General features: G+C 40.3%; 1 long non-coding RNA gene across 1 annotated transcript; it reads left to right on the top strand.

The window, feature by feature from the left end:
- Positions 1-448: 448 nt before the first annotated feature.
- On the top strand, positions 449-6,742 carry LOC139611794 (uncharacterized). The gene is made up of 3 exons (XR_011686359.1): positions 449-756; positions 1,682-1,770; positions 6,419-6,742. It is a non-coding gene; the product is annotated as an uncharacterized lncRNA (long non-coding RNA).
- The last annotated feature ends 15,415 nt before the right edge of the window (positions 6,743-22,157 follow it).

Genomic DNA, 22,157 nt, shown 5'->3' with positions numbered 1-22,157 from the left:
CTGAATGTACACATTACTTACATTTCAAAGTGTAATCATTGGGCTCTCTGTCTGTATTGTTTGCTTTCGTTACCAGCTCGCAATGAATCATGGGATAAGTTGGGCCATGACGGATCCACCTGTTGGAGCTTTGGTGGCCCAGAAAGAGAAGGAGACCTTTGAAGGAGCCTTTGAAATGGGACAGCCTGGTCACGCTGCTTTGACACAATCAGCCTTCAAATGCAGCCTCTGAAGGATGAGGCCCCTGAATTGAGACACAGCTATACTCAAGCACTTTAGCTATTAGAAACAACCTATTTATTCATGCAATTATCCAATCCACTCAGATAACCACCTCACAACTGTGGTGAGCAGAAAAGCTTCACAATGAACAACTCAGCAGATAAATCTCTTGATAAATCTCTTGATTTATCTGTCAAGTTATAGAAATAACAGAACACGAGCTTGCTTGAGTTGTGGAGGTGCATTTGTGTTGTACAAGGTTATGATGAATGGGGATGATTAAACAGAGTCAGGACCAGTCCAGATTTTTTTATGTTGTTGTGCTGTTGTGTTGTATTGTTGGTGCACATCACCTGCTCGGTCAGGGAAAGTGAAAACAGGTGTGCACCATTAGGTCCTCCTGGCAGTGAGGCTGGACTATGAGGGTTTGGAAGGAAGGGTAAAACTGCAGAGAATGATGCTCATTAAAAGTGCGTGCACTCATAGAAGTGCATGTGTGTCCATAGTTAGGTCAAACTGTGCTGTCTGCAGTAAGTAAGTAATCTTAAACTTATGCTTTTCTTTTGTTCTTGTGTATTATTTCAGTGTTTTCTATGTGTGTAGCTCATCCTAAAATCACCTGGGTAGGTGGTAGGTTCCAGTTAGGGCAACCTGAGGAGGTAAAATGCCACCCACCGTTCTGTGAGTCTGTGTGGGTTCTAAAATGAATGCAATTTGATTTACAAAATTAAATCAGCTAATTTACCTTGCCTTGACTGAGAGTAACATGAAATTATGTGCATTACTTCATTTAACAATAAAAAATCCTTCACCGGTTGCTCTGATTACAGTTAAATAGCTCATAAAATCCAGATGTAAGCTTTTACAACATGCAGTAAAGATGTAGTCATCCAGTCCAAAGCTACAGAGGGAAACAAAAGCAACATGTAGTTCAGACAGCAACTCAGGGTGAGCTCGAGCCCTGGGCGACATTAGGATTTCTGAGGTCTTACAAAAAGCAGTGTGCAGTCGCGAGTTGTTAACAACTCCACCAACTAGCGATTTTTCCCTCTACACTTTCCCATGGTTCAATTTCAACGAAGGCTCAAATGATCCAATATCTTAATGATTAGAGAAAAACTCCAGAAATTGAAAACAGATTCTGTACCAGAACTTTGTTTTTTCTCCCTTCCTCTCTCATTAATCATCCCACAGCCCCTCACATTTATCTGCTGTCTCTGTGTATAAGACTGTATATAAAGAAGTTCAAACTAGCTCCACCTCCAGCAGCTGCTTAAACAATTATGCTTTAATATTAATAATCTAATGATGTCATATATAATAATATATCAATCAGAGGGACGAAAACAGTACTTTTACTTTAATACTTTAAAGTTCCTCTCCAGACATGATTTAAACCATGTAAAAATGCTCTACTCTGATTAATATTTGGTTTAATGTGATTTTCCCACATAAAAAGTAAAAAAAGGCTGGAGGCACATCTACACTTACTTCCTCATTTGAGAAATCTGGATCAGGCCTTGCTCCCGCCCACCAACACTGCTTGCGGTAGGTTGACAGGTGATGAGACTGAGATGAGGAGTTTGTTGTGACCAAATCAGTGACTAGCAGATACATGAAAACTGTTAATTGCATAATTAGCATCTTTTATTTGTTTTTGTTGTTTGTTAGCTTGTAACTGGCAGTGGCTGACACAGTGTTAATGGTTGTCTTAATGCAAACTCTTGCTCTTTGTACTAACAAGGTTTCGGGTTTACACTGCCCGCCCCCCGTCCCTGCAAGTTGACAGGATTGGTTCCTTATTATCTTACGTACGAATCCCTGGCTGTCTGAATCTGTTTTAATGAGACTGTCATTGGTTCACTGGCAGTTAAAGGTGGAAATACACAGTCATGTCTTGTGTTATATTTTATAAAAAAACATCATATGGACATGTTCACATGGTTAAAAACTTGATTTTCATTGAAGGGAGTCTTTAACTACATTTTGCTGCTAATACTTTTGTATTTTGCTGCTACTTTTATTTATCTTACTTTACCTTTACTTGTAATTGAGTATTTTTACATTACTGCACTGATACATTTACTTAAGGATCTGAATACTTCTACCACTGTTGTGTCATTCAGATTCATATCCTTCAATCTGGATCTGAGTCTAGCTGCTATTCTAGCATCGTGATCTATCATTAGCCTTATTACTACTATTGCTACATTTTAATGTTAACATAAGATGACCTACCTCTATATTGGGCTTTCTGTTCCTCCTCTTTTCTGTTTCTGTTCTTGTGCACCTGAAGACTTGAAATTTTCTATTATGAAATTATTTTACTGAATAAGAATTGCAGCGCTCCTCCAGCCAATTCTATCAAGTATTTGCCATCAGTCAGTCAGTGCTGCCTCTTGGACTTGGGCTGAGTGATGCATAATTATTCCTTAAATGGTGCCCAACATCCCCCACTCTCAGCAGTGTTGCACAGTGTCAACTGACTGACAGTTCAGGGGGAGCAGTATGTTTATTATTGTAATTAAAAGGCTGTTTTTGTTGGTAATGTCGTTACTGTAGCCCTGATTAATAAAATTATGTTCTTGCGTCGGCCCCCTGTCATTCTGCCGTAGGCAACCATCTACATAGCCTATGCCACAAGCCGGCCCTGCAGCAGCTTACTATAATTATCAAAATGGATTTTCAGGGAGCACATGAATGGAGGCACAAGAGTACCAATTATTACTAATTTCCCCTGGTTTATGAGTACATCGCATCATATTTTAAAAGGCCAACCTGCTTCCTGATCTACTCCTGGATTGCTGGTGAAAACACACAAACATTTACAATGTTTTATGTGAAGGTTTTATATCTATAAGAACACATAGAGTCTGGGAGACTTTTGGGTCCCGCTGTGTTTGTGGTTTTAAGCAACAGAAATCATCTCACTGTAGTTTTACATCTCCTCTCTCTGGAGCACAAGCAAGAACAGGTTAATGAGGCTTTGAGCCTCTCTTCTGATTGGCTGACTGTTTCCTGAGGGGTGCAATCAGTGATGCCAGACCAACCACAGGTAACGGATTGTAGCCTACAGCTGTAGCCTGGTAAAACTCATGGTTAATGCAAATGTTGATGAACTGACATCAACACTGGAGCTAAACACTGGAGCTATGGGCCCCGCATCCCTGGATCATCTTGCAAATATCAGTGTGTCCAAGACTTTGGTTTATGATCAAATACCAGCTAAAGAGAGTAAGAGAGTGAGCAGTAAGGAGAGGTTGAGGGAATCAATGCGCTGCTCACAGCTCTACAGTGAAATAAGGTTTTATCCGTTAGAAACAGTGAAATATTTTCGGTTCATTATAAAACTGTAACAGGACTCATTAGACTGTGACAGAGGGCGTCAGTAGAGTAAGCGGTCCTTCCATGTGGCCCAGGACACATTTGTGTTCACACTGCCAAAGGATAGTGGCAACATGTGGCCAGACCACCTCCGGATGAAGTCTGAGTGATCAGATCTCAAATGCATCCTCAATGCGTCTTAGGTACATTCACATCTGAACTCAGAGCTGTCCACGTGTGATCGGATCACTGAAGATGGATTTTAACACCGGGTCTGAACAGGGCCTAAGACTGTGAGCATGGTAAACATTACCCCTGCTTATCAATAACATGCTCGCATTGTCAGTATGAGCATGTTAATGATAGTTAATGATAGCGTTAGCGTGCTGATCTGAGCACTTTAATTAACTTTATTAACACAAACCATTTTGCATGGACTGCTGCCCACAGTTCACTTTCTCCAACATGCACCTCAAAGTTGTCCAGTGTCACAACAACGACAACATCTTCTGCCCTTTGCATGTGGCAGCAGCAGCAGCGCACATCTGTTGTAATGTAACTGTGGTCTGCAGGGAAAATACACCAGAGAATTTCTGTCGCAGTACCACAGTTGGCAACTGGGGTGAAAAGACAGCAAGGGTGAAAGTCCTGTAAGATGAGAATGAAGGAAACAGCAGTGTGCAGATACGTTTTCATCAGTTGCTGTGGATAAGTGACGCCCAGCAGTTGCAAAGTATTTGTAAACGTGTACCTCTTAACAGAAGTCCTGCTTCAGGGACAAGTATATTTTGCAGGCAGGAACTATGTCCAGAACCAGAACTGGAGCTATGTTCATACACTCAAAATGTTTTGTCAAAGTCTTGAGCTCCTAGATATTTTCCTGCACTCACAAATGGCCGTCAGAAAGAGTTTTTTTTAGAGTGACAGATGAAAATGATCTGAACATAATGTAAACGCCCATTACTCTCGTCATTTTCTGACTGCTGAGAGGTGTATCAGTAGAGCTGTCTGCGTACGCCAATCACTTAGGCTTACTGACTGGATTTACATAATGTTCCTTTAACCCTACAATCTGCCCCAGACAGCTCTGCTGCCTCTGACCAAAGTCCCTCCTCAAACAAACTTTTCTCCTGTGTCCTTTTTCTGTCTTTGGTTTGTTGCTGCACGCGCTTCGCCTGCAAATTGCCCCTTATTACGCAGGTTTCACCTTACAAGCTACTTAAGTCTGACTGTCTGTCACACATCCATATTCAGCGTCCCCCCTCCATCTTGAATAATCTCTTTTGAGTCTCAGCCTCTCTGAGTGATGCTCTTCTCTCTTCCCCTCTTGCCACTGCCTGGTTTGGCTGGCGTGGCTGGCAGCTGGGGTACCCAGGTGTGGTGCTGGAGGTACCCAGCTGTGAGGCCACCAGCCCAGGCATGACTCGCAACAGCGTCCCCCTGTCATCCTGTCAGTCACGGCTGACAGAGGCCTCAGCGGGACACAGCATGGAGGGTGACAGGGTGTCTGATGGCAAGTTTGAAATGTGAGCAGCCACGTGATTTCTGTGTGTGTGTGTGGGGGGGGGGGGGGGGGGGGGGGGGGGCTTGTGTGGTCGTGGTCCAGAAGGTACATTCAGGATGTCGTGTGCGTGCCTCAGAGAAGAAGTGTAGCATCAGGAGATGTCAGGAGAGGTGTGTGTCTCCAGACCTGCAGTGCATTATGGTTGTGAAGTACACTACTGATGCGTAACCAGGGATGGAGAGAAATTGCCTGGTCACTCTCAGCGTGAACAATTCTCTCTCCTGCTCTCGTCCTCCTAATCTCTCAGCACAGCGGCGCTCAGATGTGTTCAGCCCTTTAGAGGGAAAGATTAACTCTGTGCTCGGTAGTGTCAGGCAACAATTTCACTGTACAATACAGAATTTTACTGTATTATAACCTCCAGTTCATCACGAAACAGTTGCATTAGCTGCTGTGGAGGCAGTTTGGTATAAGAATATTTCTGTTGCAGCTTAAGTGTTGCTTTTTATTTATTTATTTTCCAAAACATTTTTCTAATTTCTTGATTCCCTGCGTGTCAAATTTTTTATTTGTCTAATATTCTGGCTGTAAAAGTCTCAGCTGCATGTTGTGTTTAGCAAACGTGGAAAACTAAGATGGTGAAAACTGATAAACATTATAACTGCTGAGCATTTTCACTGTGAGCATGTTAGCATGCTGACATTAGTATGTAGCTCAAATTAGCGCTGTGCTAATAAGTGCAGCCTTGCAGAGCTGCTGTACTGTGTTGTCTTGTTCTTGACTGCCACAGAGAATACCTGCAGTTTTTTAAAGGAGTAGATCAGTTTGAACAGATTTTCTATGATGAGCTAAAACAACAGTAGGTTAATTGATCAACAAAAGATTAGTTTGCTAATCAGTTGAATCATTCTTTAAGAAAATCTACCAAAAAAAAAAAAACTGTATTCTTCAGCTTCACAGGTGGGAAGTTTTGTATTGCTGATGTTTCAATCTGTTTAATGTTTTCATTAAAGATGTCCAATTATATCTGTAGGTGCAGATATAATTGGACATATTGATAAAACAGCACAAATTAAACCATTGTTAGCATTGTTGTGTACACGTAGGTGTATATGTATGTGTATAGGTGTAGTTCCTATTAAATACATTTTAGAATATTAAATACATTTGTGATGCGCATTGTTGATTTCATTTTATTATGTAAATATTTTAAATAATTTCTTGAAAAAACTAAAACTTAAGATAACAGACACTGTGTAAGATTTAACATCCATTTATTTGACTTACTTGCTTGACCTTTGTCCTTTCTTCCTTCTGCCTCCACCTCCACCTATATCACACCCTCTCTGACTCATTCATTGTGTCCAGTCATGTGGAAGTGATGATCTGCAAGCCCAGCTCTGAATGCACGTACTGTGGGAATGACCCATTATTCCACACTCAGGCGAGCAGCACGAGACCATATGAATAAAAGACTTCTCCCACTGACACCAGGGGTTCACACCTCCTCCTTTCTTCTCACCTCTTTATTTCCCGTCTCCTCACACTCTTACCTCTCTTTCAGAGCAACACTATAGAAATCCTTGTAATCTCCACATCACTCATGGTCATAAATGCAGTTCCACTTATAAAATGAAATTAGTCATTTCACTTTGCTCTGAGTGAGAGTAACTATAAATTTGGTGCATTACTTAAAATTTAACAATAAAAAATCCTTTACTGCTTTCTCTGATTACAGTTGAATAGTTCATAAAATCCAGATGTCAGTTTTTACAGCACGTAGTAAACTTCACTAAAAAGTGCTAAAGGTAGCAAATCCACACTGTAAAAATACTTGGTTAGAAGTAAGTTCAAAATTTTACTTGAGTTGAAGTGTCAACAAAATGTACCTAAAATATCAAAACTAAATACTCATTATGCAAAATGGGCCCTTATAGAAAATTAAAATCAGGAGACCCCAGGGTGTCAAAAGTTGATTAAATTTTTTTTTTAATTGAATATGTACTTTGTAATTTGTTCAAACACAGTTAGTAACATAAAAATCTGAATTTTTGGGGGGGACTTCAGTTGTTAATTGTTATTGTTGTTCATTTTTAATTTTGTTCCAGGACAAGTTACAACTTTGTAATTTAAACTTGGTAATTTCTTGTAAATCTCATCATACATTGTGTTACACAGCTCCTTTGTGAGTAGGTCTCATCAGCCACATAACCTGTGTGGGTATGCAGGGCCTTTAATTTATACTGCATCATAATTTACAAGTTGACAAGTGTTTTGTAAGTAAAATCATAAATAGTATCTATAGCTGTTACATAAATGTAGTGGAGTAAAAAGTATAAGTATAGAAATATAACATAGTACATATGAGAACTATTGAAGTAATGTAGATTTATATCAAAATTGTACTTACAGTTTGTTTTGTATTTTTAAATGTACTTGTTACTTTAGTTTGAAACATCTGAAGTAAGTGTTAAGTTTTATTGACCGTAACTCAACAGCACTCAAAAAAACAATAAAGTAGTAAAAGCAACTGGGAATAATTATCAAATAAAAGGTTTTTCTCTTGAAAGGAGAAACTCACACCAGTCAGGTGGTGACATGTTGTACTGATTGCTATAGTGGAAATTTCTCAGTACAGGGATATCAACCCACTCTCATTCCCAGGTCACCAAACACTGACACCTTGTCAAACCCACTGGCGTCTCATAGATATGTGTAAGGTAATGTTTTGGTTTGAGGCACAGGGTTTTCTATGTGATCAGTGATAAATTTTAATAATTTCAACTTCATTTCTGTGAAATTTTGGTTGTGTCATCTTTGGACAGCAGAAGGCTCTGGATACTACAATATGTAATACAGCCAGCACTATGGAAGCTAACTGAGACTGCATTATAGCTGTATAGTGCAGTCCAAACATATTTGGACAGTCACATTTGTTTTTATTTTTCCTCCAGAATCAAATGTGCTTTCCTCCAGCACATTTGACTTGAAATGAAATTTGGTCTGGGATTAAAGTGTTGACTCTTTCCTTCAATAAGGGACTTTGATTGTGATAACAGCAATAACAGGAACCGCTTCTATACTGTATGTCATAGATTTCATCCACTCAAGGAGTTTAAGTTAATCTCAATTTGTCAAATTACCTTTGGTCCCCTAACATTACTGGACTATTTCTAAACTGGGCTACAGTTCCTATACTGTGGATTAAAGATTAAAGTCACTAAATCATTTCAAAATCATTTCATTGCAAAGTCATTGCATTAAATTATAGAATCAATGCAAGAAAGTGTCTCTGTTAAAACTGATGACAACAAAGTAAAGAGCTTTCTTAATGGTGGTTTTCACCATTGTTTTCAGTTTTAATGGGGCCCATGAAAGTCCCCTTACCTAAGCTTTGATGGTGCACAGTTAGTATTTCAAGCACGTGCCAAACATGTTATTAAGAACACCATACTAATACTAGCTAGGGCTTAACTTTGCTCTCAAAACAGCCTTAGTTCTTCGTTGCAGTTTGACAAATTACAATTAACTTAAACTCCTTGCTTGAACTTATCCCTCCTCTGGATGAAGTCTGTGACATAAACATCAGCTGACTTTTGCTGTCCTGGTGACCTCTTTCTGGTTTTCAGCAAGTGAAATACCTACTTAGCTGGACTGAAGTTAAGTGGCTGGTTTCGCTACTTAATAAGAGTCCACGGCCAGATAATACAGGACTCATCTGCTTTAGCTGTATGTTTAAAATCATATGATGTGTTCAAATTGAGTCAAAAGTTACAAAAATATGCACTCCTGTAACTGAAGACATCTGAGAACAGCAGTGCCAGAGGAACGGTAATCACATGTAAACATTTTTGTTGTTTTGTGTTTGTTCCATATTTTGTTCTTCTCCATTCTGTATTGAGTTAAAGACAGTGGGTTTCATTAGGTGGCTCTAATGGAGCCATAAAGTGACATATTAGGGAAATGTGCTAAGGTTAGCCAACATTTAGCAACAGCACCTAGCAACTAATGATAATGAGTTAACTTGGCAAATTAGTGAACTCCAGAAAACTGGGGAAAATTATGCAAAAAACAACAACAACAACAAAAAAAAAAAACGTTAACATTGAAGTAAACACGTAAAAGTTTAGTGTCAAGTGTCAAGCAGACTGACAACAGTCACGATTCATTTACTTTGAAAATCTCAGAAGCTGCCTCCGCACTCTCTGCAGGTGTGTTAATTAAATATAATTATACATCAAAGATCAATGGGAAAATTGTGGATATTAACTTTAAATCCAGCAGTGCCATTTGTTACCATGGTAACACTATTGACATCACACATTGTATCAACCAGAGCTTTCTGCTGTTCAAAACTGATGGAAGAAAACTCAATAATAAGACATGATTAAAAATGATTAAAAGTTATGAGCCTCACATAAACCTATTTAATTATCACACAGACTGTGTTTTTCTGTTAGGGAATATCACTGAAAGAAAATCTTGGAAGTGAGCAGAGAAATACTGAACACTTTAGTAGGCAGAAAATCTGTGTCATCTGTTGGCTTTCCAGTGGGAATGTCAAAGCTAAAAGCATCCAGGATTAGGTAGGTTTACACTGGAGTCAGTTGCTCTGGGCATTTAATGTAGTGCCACAGATGATTTAACAGTTGAAATCGTGTGCGTCGCTTTACAGATACCAAACAACCATCGGGTTAATCTATGTGACGCCAGCAGGTTTGACAAAGCATCCATATTTGATGACCCGGGAGTGAGACGGATTGAGTTCTTCTGCCATCAGCCTCTTTTATCCAGACTTTATTTGGAACAAAATTTTATGTGTTCATGCTGATGATCTCTGACTAAAAACTTAACAAGCCCATGAAGTACTCAGCGCAAAAAAATATCCTTGTTAAAATGAGTGCAGAGAGCCAAAAGAACTGAAACTCTGAGGAAACTCTAGTTTAAATTACAACAGGGCTGCAGGTGGTTTTCAGATGCAGTGTGATGACTCTTCAGTCCAGTGCATGACAGATTTTAAATTGGCTTTGTTGAAGCCTACTTAGAAAAATATATTTATGTGCACTGGTCTATATACATATAAAGGCTGTGTCCTTCTCCATGTACTGTATAGTGCATATTCAATTTCCAAACGTACAGGAAATGTATTTCACTATATTAAAACCAATCCCTTGCACATATACTCCTCATGAGTTACAGGCATTTTTACACAGACACAGATTTCACATTGGACATAGAATAGTCATAACAGGGTATATTTGATAGCAGCCACAGCTGCTGGTTGAGAGTTGAGTTCGTTCCAACTGATGCTCTGATCACGAACACCGGGGAGGCTATTGACACATCTTGTTTTTGTTTTTCATGTCTCTATTGCAGCATGATTAAACTGAATGTGGAGAGGACAGGTGAGGGGAAGAGACAGGAGGATGTGAGATGGCAAACAGCTGATAAATAGAGAAGGAGCATCAGGCAAAGACAGAGATGCTGAAAAGCAGCATCCGAGTCCCATTAAGGAGATGATGATTATTTTCTACTGGCCTCAAAGGTGCTCCTCAGACAGCTGTTGGTGGCTGCTACGCCTTGAAGCCTCTCAGACCAGCAACCCTAATGCACTCGAGCAGAAAATGAAAAATGAAAGATGGATGCCGTCAAAAAGACATCAGTACATAATCTTCTCAGAGCAGACAACTATAACAACACATGTAGGCTGACAGCACGCTCTTAGACGATTTCACCCCGAACGTTCGAATTTACGACAACAAGCGGTTACACAGGTTTGGGCTATTAGCACCAAATGTCAATCTAATTATAGATGCCCATTATATACCAGGTAATTCAGGAGCACGCTGTCCCCACTCCGACATGCAGCAGACGCCACAGTGCACGACAAAATAAGGTTTCAAGAGGCTTCTTTGTGGAGCACGCTGCCTGTTGCATTTGAGGAGGCTGTAGGAAAAATAAATTAGAATCCTGAGGTGGTTCTCGAGGATATGATACTTTCCTCCCATTTCTTTTTTCTTTCTCAAAGCCTCATAGACAGGAAAATTAATTATGAGTAAAAGGTTGTGCCTGCTCATTGCACTTTGATTTTATTGTCCTGCAGAGCTCCATTACAGAGAGATGGATGGATTCTTGGATTTGCAAATGGAAAAGAAGCTTTCCACATTTAGAAAAGAGACTAAAAAGAGGAAAATCCACACACACACACACACAAACACACACAAACACACACACACAGGGATGTACTTCTGCTTCATTTTTCAGCCTCATCTTAGGTCAGAAATGTGAATTCATTTGTGGCCATGTTGATTGTGTGGTAGTGACAAGTTTATCAGATGCACCTGAAAATATCAAATGGTGCTTGTGGCTTTATTTACCTCATCTGCAGGGGGACCCAGGCCTTTATTTTAATTATATGTTCCCAGTTTTCTGATCTGCACCTGTTTTAATTTGATGTAGATATTATTTACCATTAATGCAAACTCAACACTTCCTCCATGTTTCCCTGTTCTCTTGATAAATCTTGGATAATGTACATTTCCACAGCACTAATTCCAACAATACAACCTGTGAACCATGTCATGGTCACTACTCTGCTCTGCTCTTAGTTGCTCTTCTCTAACAGAAATACCATTTTTATTCACCAGTTATGTCCAGTAGTTTCCACTTCAACACTTTTTTATTTCATTGTTAAGCTTCTGTTATGATGAATTTCACATTAAAAGCCTTCCAGCAGCTCAGGGGGCACAATTAGAGCACATTAGTCCACTTTTGGCTGCTCTGCACTGGCCTCCTGTTACATTTAGAATTGATTTTAAAGTCCAAGCTACATCACTAACTCCCTGATTAACTATATACCTACAAAAACACTGAGATTATCCACCGCTGGTTTATTGAAGGTTCCCAGCAGCAGCCGTAGAAAAACTGGTGCTGCAGCCTTTGTCAGTTATGGCCCAAAGCTATGGAAAACATTACATATAGATATTAGAGAATCCAGCTCACAGAGTAAAAACCTATTTTCACTCAGCCTTTAACTAGCTCTGAAACTGTGTACTTTGCTCTGCACTTACACCTGCTCAGCACTTCTTTTAAATGCTGCTATAAGTATTTATGTCTTGGTTGAGCTTCTGTGCACAACCAGCATTGTTATAACTGAGGTTGTGCTTAACAGTGTGATTGATATACATGGGTCAACTCTGATGCTGTTACCTGCAAAGCAAAGGAAACATTAGATTATGATTAAATATGGATATTAAATACAAAAGGATAGTTTGATACTTTTTTCCTTAGGTAGAAAAAAAACACTTATTCTTTAAATGTGTAGGCAGTATGTTTATGAAGTATACAGGATATTATTATGGATATATGGTTATTTATGTAGACGTTTTAAAATGTTCAGTGTCATATTAATAACGTAGGCTATCAATCATATATATGAATTATAAAATAAATAACTAAATAACCTTCAGCCCCAAATCTAAGTGAATGCATGGAATATTAGCATGATCAATTTGCTGATTTTTGACTTGTTGCCTATATTGTTTATTATATAATAAAGTATAACATAGACTATAATGTTGGCTACAGTTGGTGATATACAATTAATTAAAGAATAGGCATTTTTATTTTGATGGCCACAGTGAGAGAGAGGAGGGCATTGCAGCAAAGGGCCACAGGTTGGACTCAAACCTGGACCACTGTGGTTAGGATTAAGTCTTTGTGGTGTGTGCTCAATACGTGAGCCACCGGGGCAACGTATTTCTGTGTTTACCTGTAGAAGACAACCATGCGTTCTAGCACACTCAGCTTGTCTGTGCTTGGGGGGACGATGGCAGCCCGGAGGCTGCCTGCGACTTCCCCAGCCACGGAAACAATGGCAAAGCGACCCTCAGACTGCTCACTAATAAACTTCTCCAGTCCACTTGTAGGTTTGGTTTTACGTGACCTGTTTCACAGCACTTTGAGCACATAGTTTATAAATGGAATGAAGTGTACAGGTCAGTCCCGTATTATACAGGACAGGTGGCAACCCTGTGTGTGCAAAGATCACCACTGTCCAACCAGCTCATGGCAAGCGTCACCTTCTGACTGCACCGTTAGGACTGTGTGACTGCAGCGTCCGTCCACATCACAGCAGCTGTGGGGCACCACGGTGCCACACCCCACATAATCGCACCGTACACAGTTCGATTCCTACTCCTCTTTCTTTCACCTTGTTTCCAGCGTCTTTATCGGCTTCCACGGTGAGGTGCCAAAAAACAAAAGGAGCAGAAAACAGCTTTGTTTTGCCAAATGATAATGTGATGGTGATCAACACATGAGATTTTATTTAGTTTTTGCTGTTTGCTGCTGCTGCATTACACCAAATGCTACAAAATTTTAGCTAGTAGGACCTAGAAAATTGCATATATATATATATATATATATATATATATATATATAGCCGGAGGCTGCCTGCGACTTCCCCAGCCACGGAAACAATGGCATTATATATATATATATATATATATATATATATATATATATATATATATATATATATATATATATATATAATTAAGTGTCTTCATTGATTAGATATTACATATTGTATAAATGAATATATTATGACCAGTCTACAGTGTCATTTTGAGCCTGGGTATAAAACAGTGCAGTTCTGGGAGAAGGCCGCTGAGAAGGAAATTAAACCTCTAATCTGACACAGATCTAACCAACAAAAACACTCATCTGAAAAATCATCAACCAAAAACCGTTCCACTGTATGACTGAGCACCTGTATCTGTCCCTCTTCATCTTCTCTCCCTCACCAAACCAGCCCCATCTATGAATTTTATTTTGTAATACCAGTTTTTGTTTCTTGCTTCAGTCTTTTTCCCCGTTTGCCTAAATGATGAGTTTGCTGGCTAATTTAAATTTAAATTTCAAATTTCATCTACTCAGCTTATTGGATTAGACAGTTGGACATCTAGTGATAAAGCCTTCATCCTGCTTTAAATTTACAATTGAATAGCACCCTGCTCCAGTGTGCGACATAATCAGTGAATGTGTTTGAATATAAAGTCAAGACGTAATCCACAGTATTGACCCAACACACCAGCCCAGCAGGATTCCTCTCCATCCTCCTGACACTGATCAGCCTCTCTCCTTCTTTAATTTTAGTAGCACGGCAGGGTTTTTCTCCTACTTTGGTGTGGCTCTGTCTCCTGTAACCTTTTGTACGCTTCAGCAGCAACAGCTGGGAACCGTCAGAGGTGCTGAGAAATACTGTGCTGCTGTTACAGTAACTCGCCGATTGCTATTCCATGATGTGAATGTGAATAAGGTTCCCACTGCAGCTCAGAAAGGTCAGCATGCTATACTTGACAATCATCATGTTCTGCACATCAGTTGTCATCCTCTGCAGCCCAAACAATTACACATAGATCTGTGGAAGTGAAGGGGGGAGGCTGGGGGGTGTTCACCGTGGTCCTAAAGAGACCAGATGTGGTTGCTGAGACGTGAATCTCTCCTCCTGATACTGATTAAATACGCCTCTCAATATGGAACCATCGATCTAATGCACATCAGATACATCTTAATCAATGATCAATATCAGTGAATTCACATCTGTGTCAGTGCAAAACCATGTCTGTGCACAAGTCAAACATGCAAATCCCAAGATGGAATCTTTAAAGAATAAAAATTTCTATTTATATGTTCAGACTAATTCACTAATGTTCACAATGAAAACAAAAATCAGGCCACTGATTATTAAAAACGCATTGGAGCTATGTTTTTATATGCCACAGCCTTAGTCAACGGTTTCAGTGCTTTCCTGCTGAGTACAGAATGACTGAGCATATACTGACACATTTTTGTTCATGGCATGTTTAACATTTTTGTCAAGTTTTATGAAATGATCATTAATCCCAAACAGGTCAACAGAAGAGGACTTGAAACTAGCGAATGAGACCATAAACTCATTAGGAAAACTGAGGTAAGAAAACAAGTGAGAAGTAGACTGTGCATAAAAATGGACATAGACTGGTCTGAAAAGTGAAGCCAATGCTGAAGAGCTTTAAACATGCGTTCTATCTAATGACCATCAGGTAATGACTCCACTGGTTGCAAATAGAAGTCTGATTGTATTGAAGTCTATGGGAAAATGTCTCTACTTCTCACTTGATTTATTACCTCAGAAAATCTTTTCCTAATGAGTTTATGGTCTCCATAAAGAGACAATAAAGCAGGGTATGCATTAGGGCGGGGCTACCGTGTGATTGACAGACTGTACCTGTCTGACAATCAGGATAGAGGACAGAGCAGGTCAGATCCACCCCTCACTCCTCCTCAGATCCACCTTCTCATCTAAATATGGTTTCTTCTGGTTTCAAAAAACCAAGATGGCAACGGCCAAATTACAACCTCAAGGCATTAAAACTGCAGTTTACAAACCAGTGGGTGACGTCACAGTGGGTTGCCACTTGTCTGTAGTGCAACAACCAGTATTTGCTTTATTATATAATGTTATTAAACAATTTCCAGAGAAAAATGTTTCACAGTTGTCAGGCCACTAACACCACTGTGTTGCATTCATTTGAAGTTACTGTCAGATAAATGCCTCAAGAAAATAGCACAGGAACATTTTTAAAGCAATTGAGATTAATAAACTCTGAGGCCCTGTTCAGACCTGGTATTAACATACGTCTTCAGTGATCGATCACAGGTGGTCAGCTCTAAGTGCATCTGTTCACAACTGCCTTTAAAATGCATTTCCACATGTGTCTCCAGTGACTGCTTGTGATCGGATCTCACTTCCCCACTTCGTATGCAAATCAACAGGTTTGCTTTCTCGCTTTAAGCCAGTCTAACTGTGACAGACTAGTCCACTGTGTTTGTGAGAGAGAAAGAGAGAGAGGGAGAGAGAGAGAGAGAGAGAGAGAGAGAGAGCAGTACAGAGGGGTTGAATGAATCAATGCGCTGTGCACAGCTTTACAGTGAAATAACTTTTTTTTTGAAATAGTCAAATACTTTTAGTTTGTCATCAATCTACGTTGGGACTAATCAGACTGCGTCAGCGGACGTCAGTTGAGTGGGTGGCTCTTCAGTGTGGCCCAGGATGCATTTGCGGTCACACTGCTAAAAGAATGTGGCCACATCTAGGGTGTGTTCACCGTTGTCCACCGAGACGAATGTTGATGCCAGGTCTGAACACAGCCTGAGAGTCTCTCACTTTGAACCTCAGCAGCCACAAAGAACAGAGACAACAACGGTACTTTTTGTGCAGACACCATTCTTACCGTACACGCTGTGTGGACAGAGAAGGGAGGAGGGGTCAATGGGAAATTGATTTTTCGCCGCTGTATTTCTCTTCAGAGGCCGACTGTCCTCAGGCACAGACTGTAGATTAGGTGAGCCACCTGGTCTGTGCTTTTGTATCTCCATCAAAGTGTTTGGGGGACACCTGGGGGGTATCAGGAGGGGATAAGAGATGGACCGCAGGAAATCAAGGTCACATGATTGATAAAAGCTTTAGTCCAACTGAAACTACAAAAGTCCTTCCTTTTTTTTTTACAGGTAAATATAAAGTCAAAGTGTCATTCAAACTCAAAGTTGTATAATTTTATAACTAAAAGGAAAACGAGTGTCAGAAATTCTCTAAGCTTCTGAGGGGGAGACAATGTACACACCTTTATGTAGGAACAAGCAAAAGGATAGAGTGGATTGAAAAACGAGAGAATCCAGTTTCACTAGCTGCTCTGAGAATTTACTGTTCATTGTAAAGAAAATAAAACTAAGATGAATAAAAGTTGGAGTCCACAGTCTGCTTTTGCAAGTAGTCATGATGACATAAATGTAAAAATGGTAAGTGTATGGTAACCACTCTTGGGCAGTAAAGCATCAGTCAGTACTGAATTACTGTAATATTATTACTTTCTCGGGGGGGGGGGGGACTAATATAACTAATTACTTTTGGTATGAAGTAATAAGTAAAGTAATTTTATTACTTTTAAAGGAGTAATGAGTAAAAAAGAAACTTATGATGCTTCCTGGGTAATTTACCCAACACTGATTCTTCTAACACAATGGTAAACATGCAACAGGTAATGTTAACCATTTTAGTTTTAGCTTGTTTACATAATAATATGTAATATAGAAATTATTTGCCTTAAACACGAATTAGATAATCAAGTCACTCATCAATGGGTTACAGTGCTGTAGCTAACTGATGAGCTAATTACCTACATAGTGAGTGCACATTTGTCTGCTGAATGTTTGTTTTCTAGCTTGTTCACCAACCCAAGGGACAAAATAAGACATGTGTCATTTTCACGTACAGTAGGAACACTAGACAATGACCAGAGAATCAGGTCCAGACATTGTCCAGAGTTGCCCTTTCACACTCATGAGCACCAAGAGATTTTCACCTGGAAACACTGAGTAACGTGTGGAGACAAGATAGAAACATCATCAACACGCCCATGCGCTCTCTGTCAATTCTCCAGACAGTGACCAGCTCCAATTACTCACATTCAAGTCTAATATTGAGTATTGAGATATACAGTATAATATATGATATATATATATATACCATATATATTATATATGTTATATATAAGATATATAATATATAAGATATAATATTGAGGTAAGGGTACTGAATTGAAATTCGTTGGGAGGTTATTCCCCTGTGACAAGGCACTGCCTGTGCAGCCTCTCCTGTCCTGACATGTTGTATCTGACAAGGACAGAAATGTGTGTTTGTTTGAGAATCTGGTGATGATCATAGTGTGTGGGAATTTTGGCAGAGATTCGTGCTGTTAATGGAAGTCATCTGTTGGACTGAGATAACCTCCAAATTTCTGCTCTTGCTTCTGCATGAGAGAAAGAGGGAGATGTGGAGTAAGTGCATATGACAAAGAAAAAGACTTATTCAAGTTAAAATTCATGCCTTGAGCTGGAGAAAAAAAAAGGTGTCATGTAGTTCTGTGAGTTTTGACAGTGCTGACAACACCTGTATGTTTGCAGTGTGAGTTGTTTGCCTCCAATATTGTAGCTCACATTTACTCCTGCACACCGTCTTGAAAGCTTGCAGTAAGAAAAACGTATTAAGAAAGTGTTACTTGAGTCGGGCCATGTTCTTCTCCGACGCACCTGTCAATTCACAGGGGTGTGAAAAGTTCTGCTTCTTGTAGCTCACGTTTACCAAATTACTCCTGTCATATAAAAATCCAAAACACATCACAGTTGCAGAGCAGCAGTGCACTTTCTGTCAACACATGATGGGGAAGACACGCTGAACACAGTGCATCAAAGTTTGATCCCATTCATTTTCCACGGGATGCTGCCTCTCAAAGCATTGTGGGATAGCAGGCGACAAAAAAGACAGACGCCAAGGGCTGAAAAGATTACATTTATGCAAATGGAGGTGAAAGTCACCTGGAAATGTAAAGACAAAGAAAAAGTAGAGTCAGTTTACCAGGTTACTGTGCACTTTGTTCTAGCATCACTTAAGATTACAGATTACAACCCTAATGAAGAGCTGTTTATATGTCTTGTATTGAAACAAATGAGGAAGTGCTTCTGGTTTGACACAAGCATGAACTCAACCTCTGTGGACGGCATCCGAGAGGAAAACTATTTCCCACAAAACAGCACAAAACTGAAAGATTGGAGTTTACCAAAGATCATGACAAGAGGTCTGATGAATGTTGGCAGCACATCCTCTGGTCAGATGAAACCACAATAAATTAAGTTTGGATCAGATGGAGGCCAGCATGTTTAATGTGGACCTGGCCAGGGCTATCTCAGTAACTGCTTACTGCTGACTGTGAAACAGAAATATTGTGGAAGTGCATGAGTGCAAGGGGTGGAGGGGAGATGGCATTTATTGTCACAGTGAAAACAGATTTGTTTACCCAAACAGTGCATGAAAAGATGACTCCTGGTCTCAAGACACTCACAAGGGTTCTTAAAGAGATTAAACCATATAACCTGACCAAACATGTCCGCTGACTTGAATCCAATAGTAAACCTTTGGAGTATTTAAAAGAAGAATGTGGTGCAACAAAAGCCTCCAGAGCAGAGCAGCTGAAAAGAAACATCAATGAAGAACAGCAGAACGTCTCTTCACAAGGCATACCAACATTTCTTGCTTTTGTAATTACCTAACATTTTTGGGATATTGACCAGGGTTGTACGCAGTATTGCTGTACACTGTACATTAAAGGTGGTATTTCTCTGCTGCTGAATGTGGTTTCTCTCCGGGAGCAGGTGGTGGTGGTTGTTGGGTGACAAGAGCTTTGGCCACAATTGCGTTTACAAGACAAGAGATTATAACACGCCCTCTGAGCAGCGGTACATCTTCAGGGCTACAGTGACTCGCTATCGGAAAATGATGATGTGATACAATCGAATTAACATTCCCGTTGCTCTCACCTCTGGAGACAGCTCTTAGTAAAGGAATGAAGATTGATGCTGAATCACAACAGTTCTTCTGGACTGCTAAATAAACAGCTGTTAATGTTAACACTAGCGATGTAGCGATAGCAAAACTGACAAATAGCTGCTTTAAGTTGGTGTTGGCTGCTGAACCTTCAGAATATTACTTGAAAACGGAAAAAGTTGAGGTTTGGTAGCCGGGATGCAGCTGCACGGCCTGCATGCTGTCTGCTCATCATGTTCAACAGTTGCCTTTTGAAAAGAGGGACCAGGTGTGGCCAAGAATTGTCACTGTATGGAGCCAATTTCTGCCTCCTCTTGTGGCTTTTGCTGCGCCATCCAGGTGCTTGTGAAGCTCTCGAAAAGCACACGGCTGTTTTCCTGCTTTGCTTCTTTCTACGCTCCAGCAAACGTAGGAGGATTTTGTCCTATTCGGAAATCAATTTGTCCACTGCTGCTTTCCTTCCCATCCCCCTGCAGTCCTCATTAAACCCTGCTTTTACTGTAGAGCAGTTAATGGTTGTAATTAAGCTACTTTCTGAACAAAAAGAAAAGTGTGTAGTAGCTGGGATGAAAAGTGTGTAGTAGTTTTAAAATGCCCATGAAAAGTGCACATACTGGACGAAGAAAAAAAATCACTGATTTGCATTTCTTGTTCCCTTGCATGTCACAATCTTTTGTTTCACTGCCTTAAGGTAATCTTTAAATAAGAAAATAAACTACGAAATCACAGTGAGCTGTTTCACATGCAGTATTCAGAGATTTTCAGGTTAGAGGAAAAGCCTTTGGCAAACATCTGGCTTTCTGCATGGATCTTTAAAGTTTAAAAGCACGGGGAGTTATTCAAATAAGACCTGCACTCAGTATTTCTGGCAGTGGAGAACAGAGGAGCAGCCTCCGTCTGAATGTGAGTCGTATTGTCATTAGAAAGCACTCCGCAGCACTCTCCTCCTCATCACGATTCCAGGACGGAGCCCCCCTGCAGGTGAAGGCGACACACAGGTCTATCTTTGACATTCCCCTGGATGCTCGGTGCTCCGCCCCGGTTCTCGAGGCAAAATAGAGGAATAGTGGCAGTAAGAGGAAGCGCTGGGTGACATCAGAAGGAATTACTGAAGGGGAAGAGGCACAGAGGTGGAGAATGTCACCTTATTATAACCTGACCCTAGGGCACTGGATCCCTACCAGCAAGAGCTTACAAGCTGGTCATTTGTGTGATGTAACACACACACACAGATATTAATCTCTGCTCATGAGTGGAAAGTCTGCATTGGGTAAAATCAATAGTTGAGGCACCCTTAAGCAAGGCACTGAACTCCATGCTGCTCTATTGATGCTGCTCAGAGGCATTTAAAGTTAGAGGAAGGATTCAAACTGCTGTGAAGTATAAACATGAAGCAGGACGAGTCCAGAAATCCAACTAAAATTCCAAGTTTTAAGCTGCATTAATCAATATTTTTATAATTCAGTGATCCGTCAAACATCTGGGTGATTTTAAAGGGAGTAGTTACTATGTTGAACCCACAGGACGTCCACCTCTGAGCAGCTTTTTAGCCTCTTTTAGCTCATGGTTTACTGCAGCATCAGCCTTGTTTTCAGCAATGCACAAAAAATAACAAATAAAAAATCAGCAGTAACAGACCAACGGTCCAGATTGTTACTGATACTGCAGCCATCTTGGTTGTTAACAAAAATGCTGACGTGGTGCTCCTCTGTCAGTCATCGTACCAGAGCAAACAAACATGGGCTCACTGATTGGTCTGCTTTCCAGCCCAGTGCGTCACAGCTCTGTGACACATGACCTTGTTACAAATTACAAAATGAGCACAAAAAGTAAAAAGTTACTGTAGGTAACTAAGCTGTCACTGCTACCTGCGTGCTAATAAAGGTTGTACCTTCAAATATTCTCCCTGAAGCTTCCAAGCCCCAAATATGTTATCCAGGACAGCCCTTGGACTTTAATACTCTAACTGAAGCAGTTATTTTGATGATCACTCTTACTTCAACAGGAGTCCTAGTTTTTACAGAGTAACAGTTCTGTTACTTGAGCACAGTTCACGGCTCCTCTACCTTCCTCTGAAGACTGCAGCGTTAATGTAGCTGCTCATTAAAACCCAAAAACTGTATCAACCTGCATCAAGTGTCCTCCAAGGACATCAGCTAAAAATAAAAAATTAAAAAGCAGTGTTCCGAGCAACAAAAGCTGCACAAGGACTTTTGAAAGGTGGAATTATCCTTGATTATAGGAGTGTGGAGCAAGCTTTAAGAGCGGAATGACATTCATCGGTCTGGAGAGCAACGGCGAATGAAGAATGAGAGAAACAGTGGGCGAAAGCTTCGGGTGCAAATCCCTAAAAATACCCAAAAACCCTCCTTTTTCTCTCCTCTCTAATCTCTGGTGCCTCTCCTTAAAGAACAATAATTTATAACCAATGAATCACACGCAAAAACACATGCACACACTCACAAGTGTAAATCCACGAACACCACACTCATACATGCACAATTTCCTGTCACTTTACTGCGTTTCTTGTTTTTAATCTCACCCTGCATGCCTCCTCTTCCCCTCCAGCCGCCGTGTCTGAATGACAACCAGCTCGTGCGCCGCAGTAATACGGAGGCTTTGAGCCCAGAGGCCCCTGAGCTTTATCTCCGGTCTGAGAGAAACTCAGGCAGCAGCGCTGAT

Source organism: Trachinotus anak, unplaced genomic scaffold, assembly GCF_046630095.1.
Source record: "Trachinotus anak isolate AG129_WGS33_773 ecotype Australia unplaced genomic scaffold, CSIRO_AGI_Tana_v1 ptg000028l, whole genome shotgun sequence".
NCBI lineage: Eukaryota > Metazoa > Chordata > Actinopteri > Carangiformes > Carangidae > Trachinotus > Trachinotus anak.
Note: the sequence above shows the minus strand (reverse complement) of the source record. Positions and strands in the feature narration are given on the sequence as shown.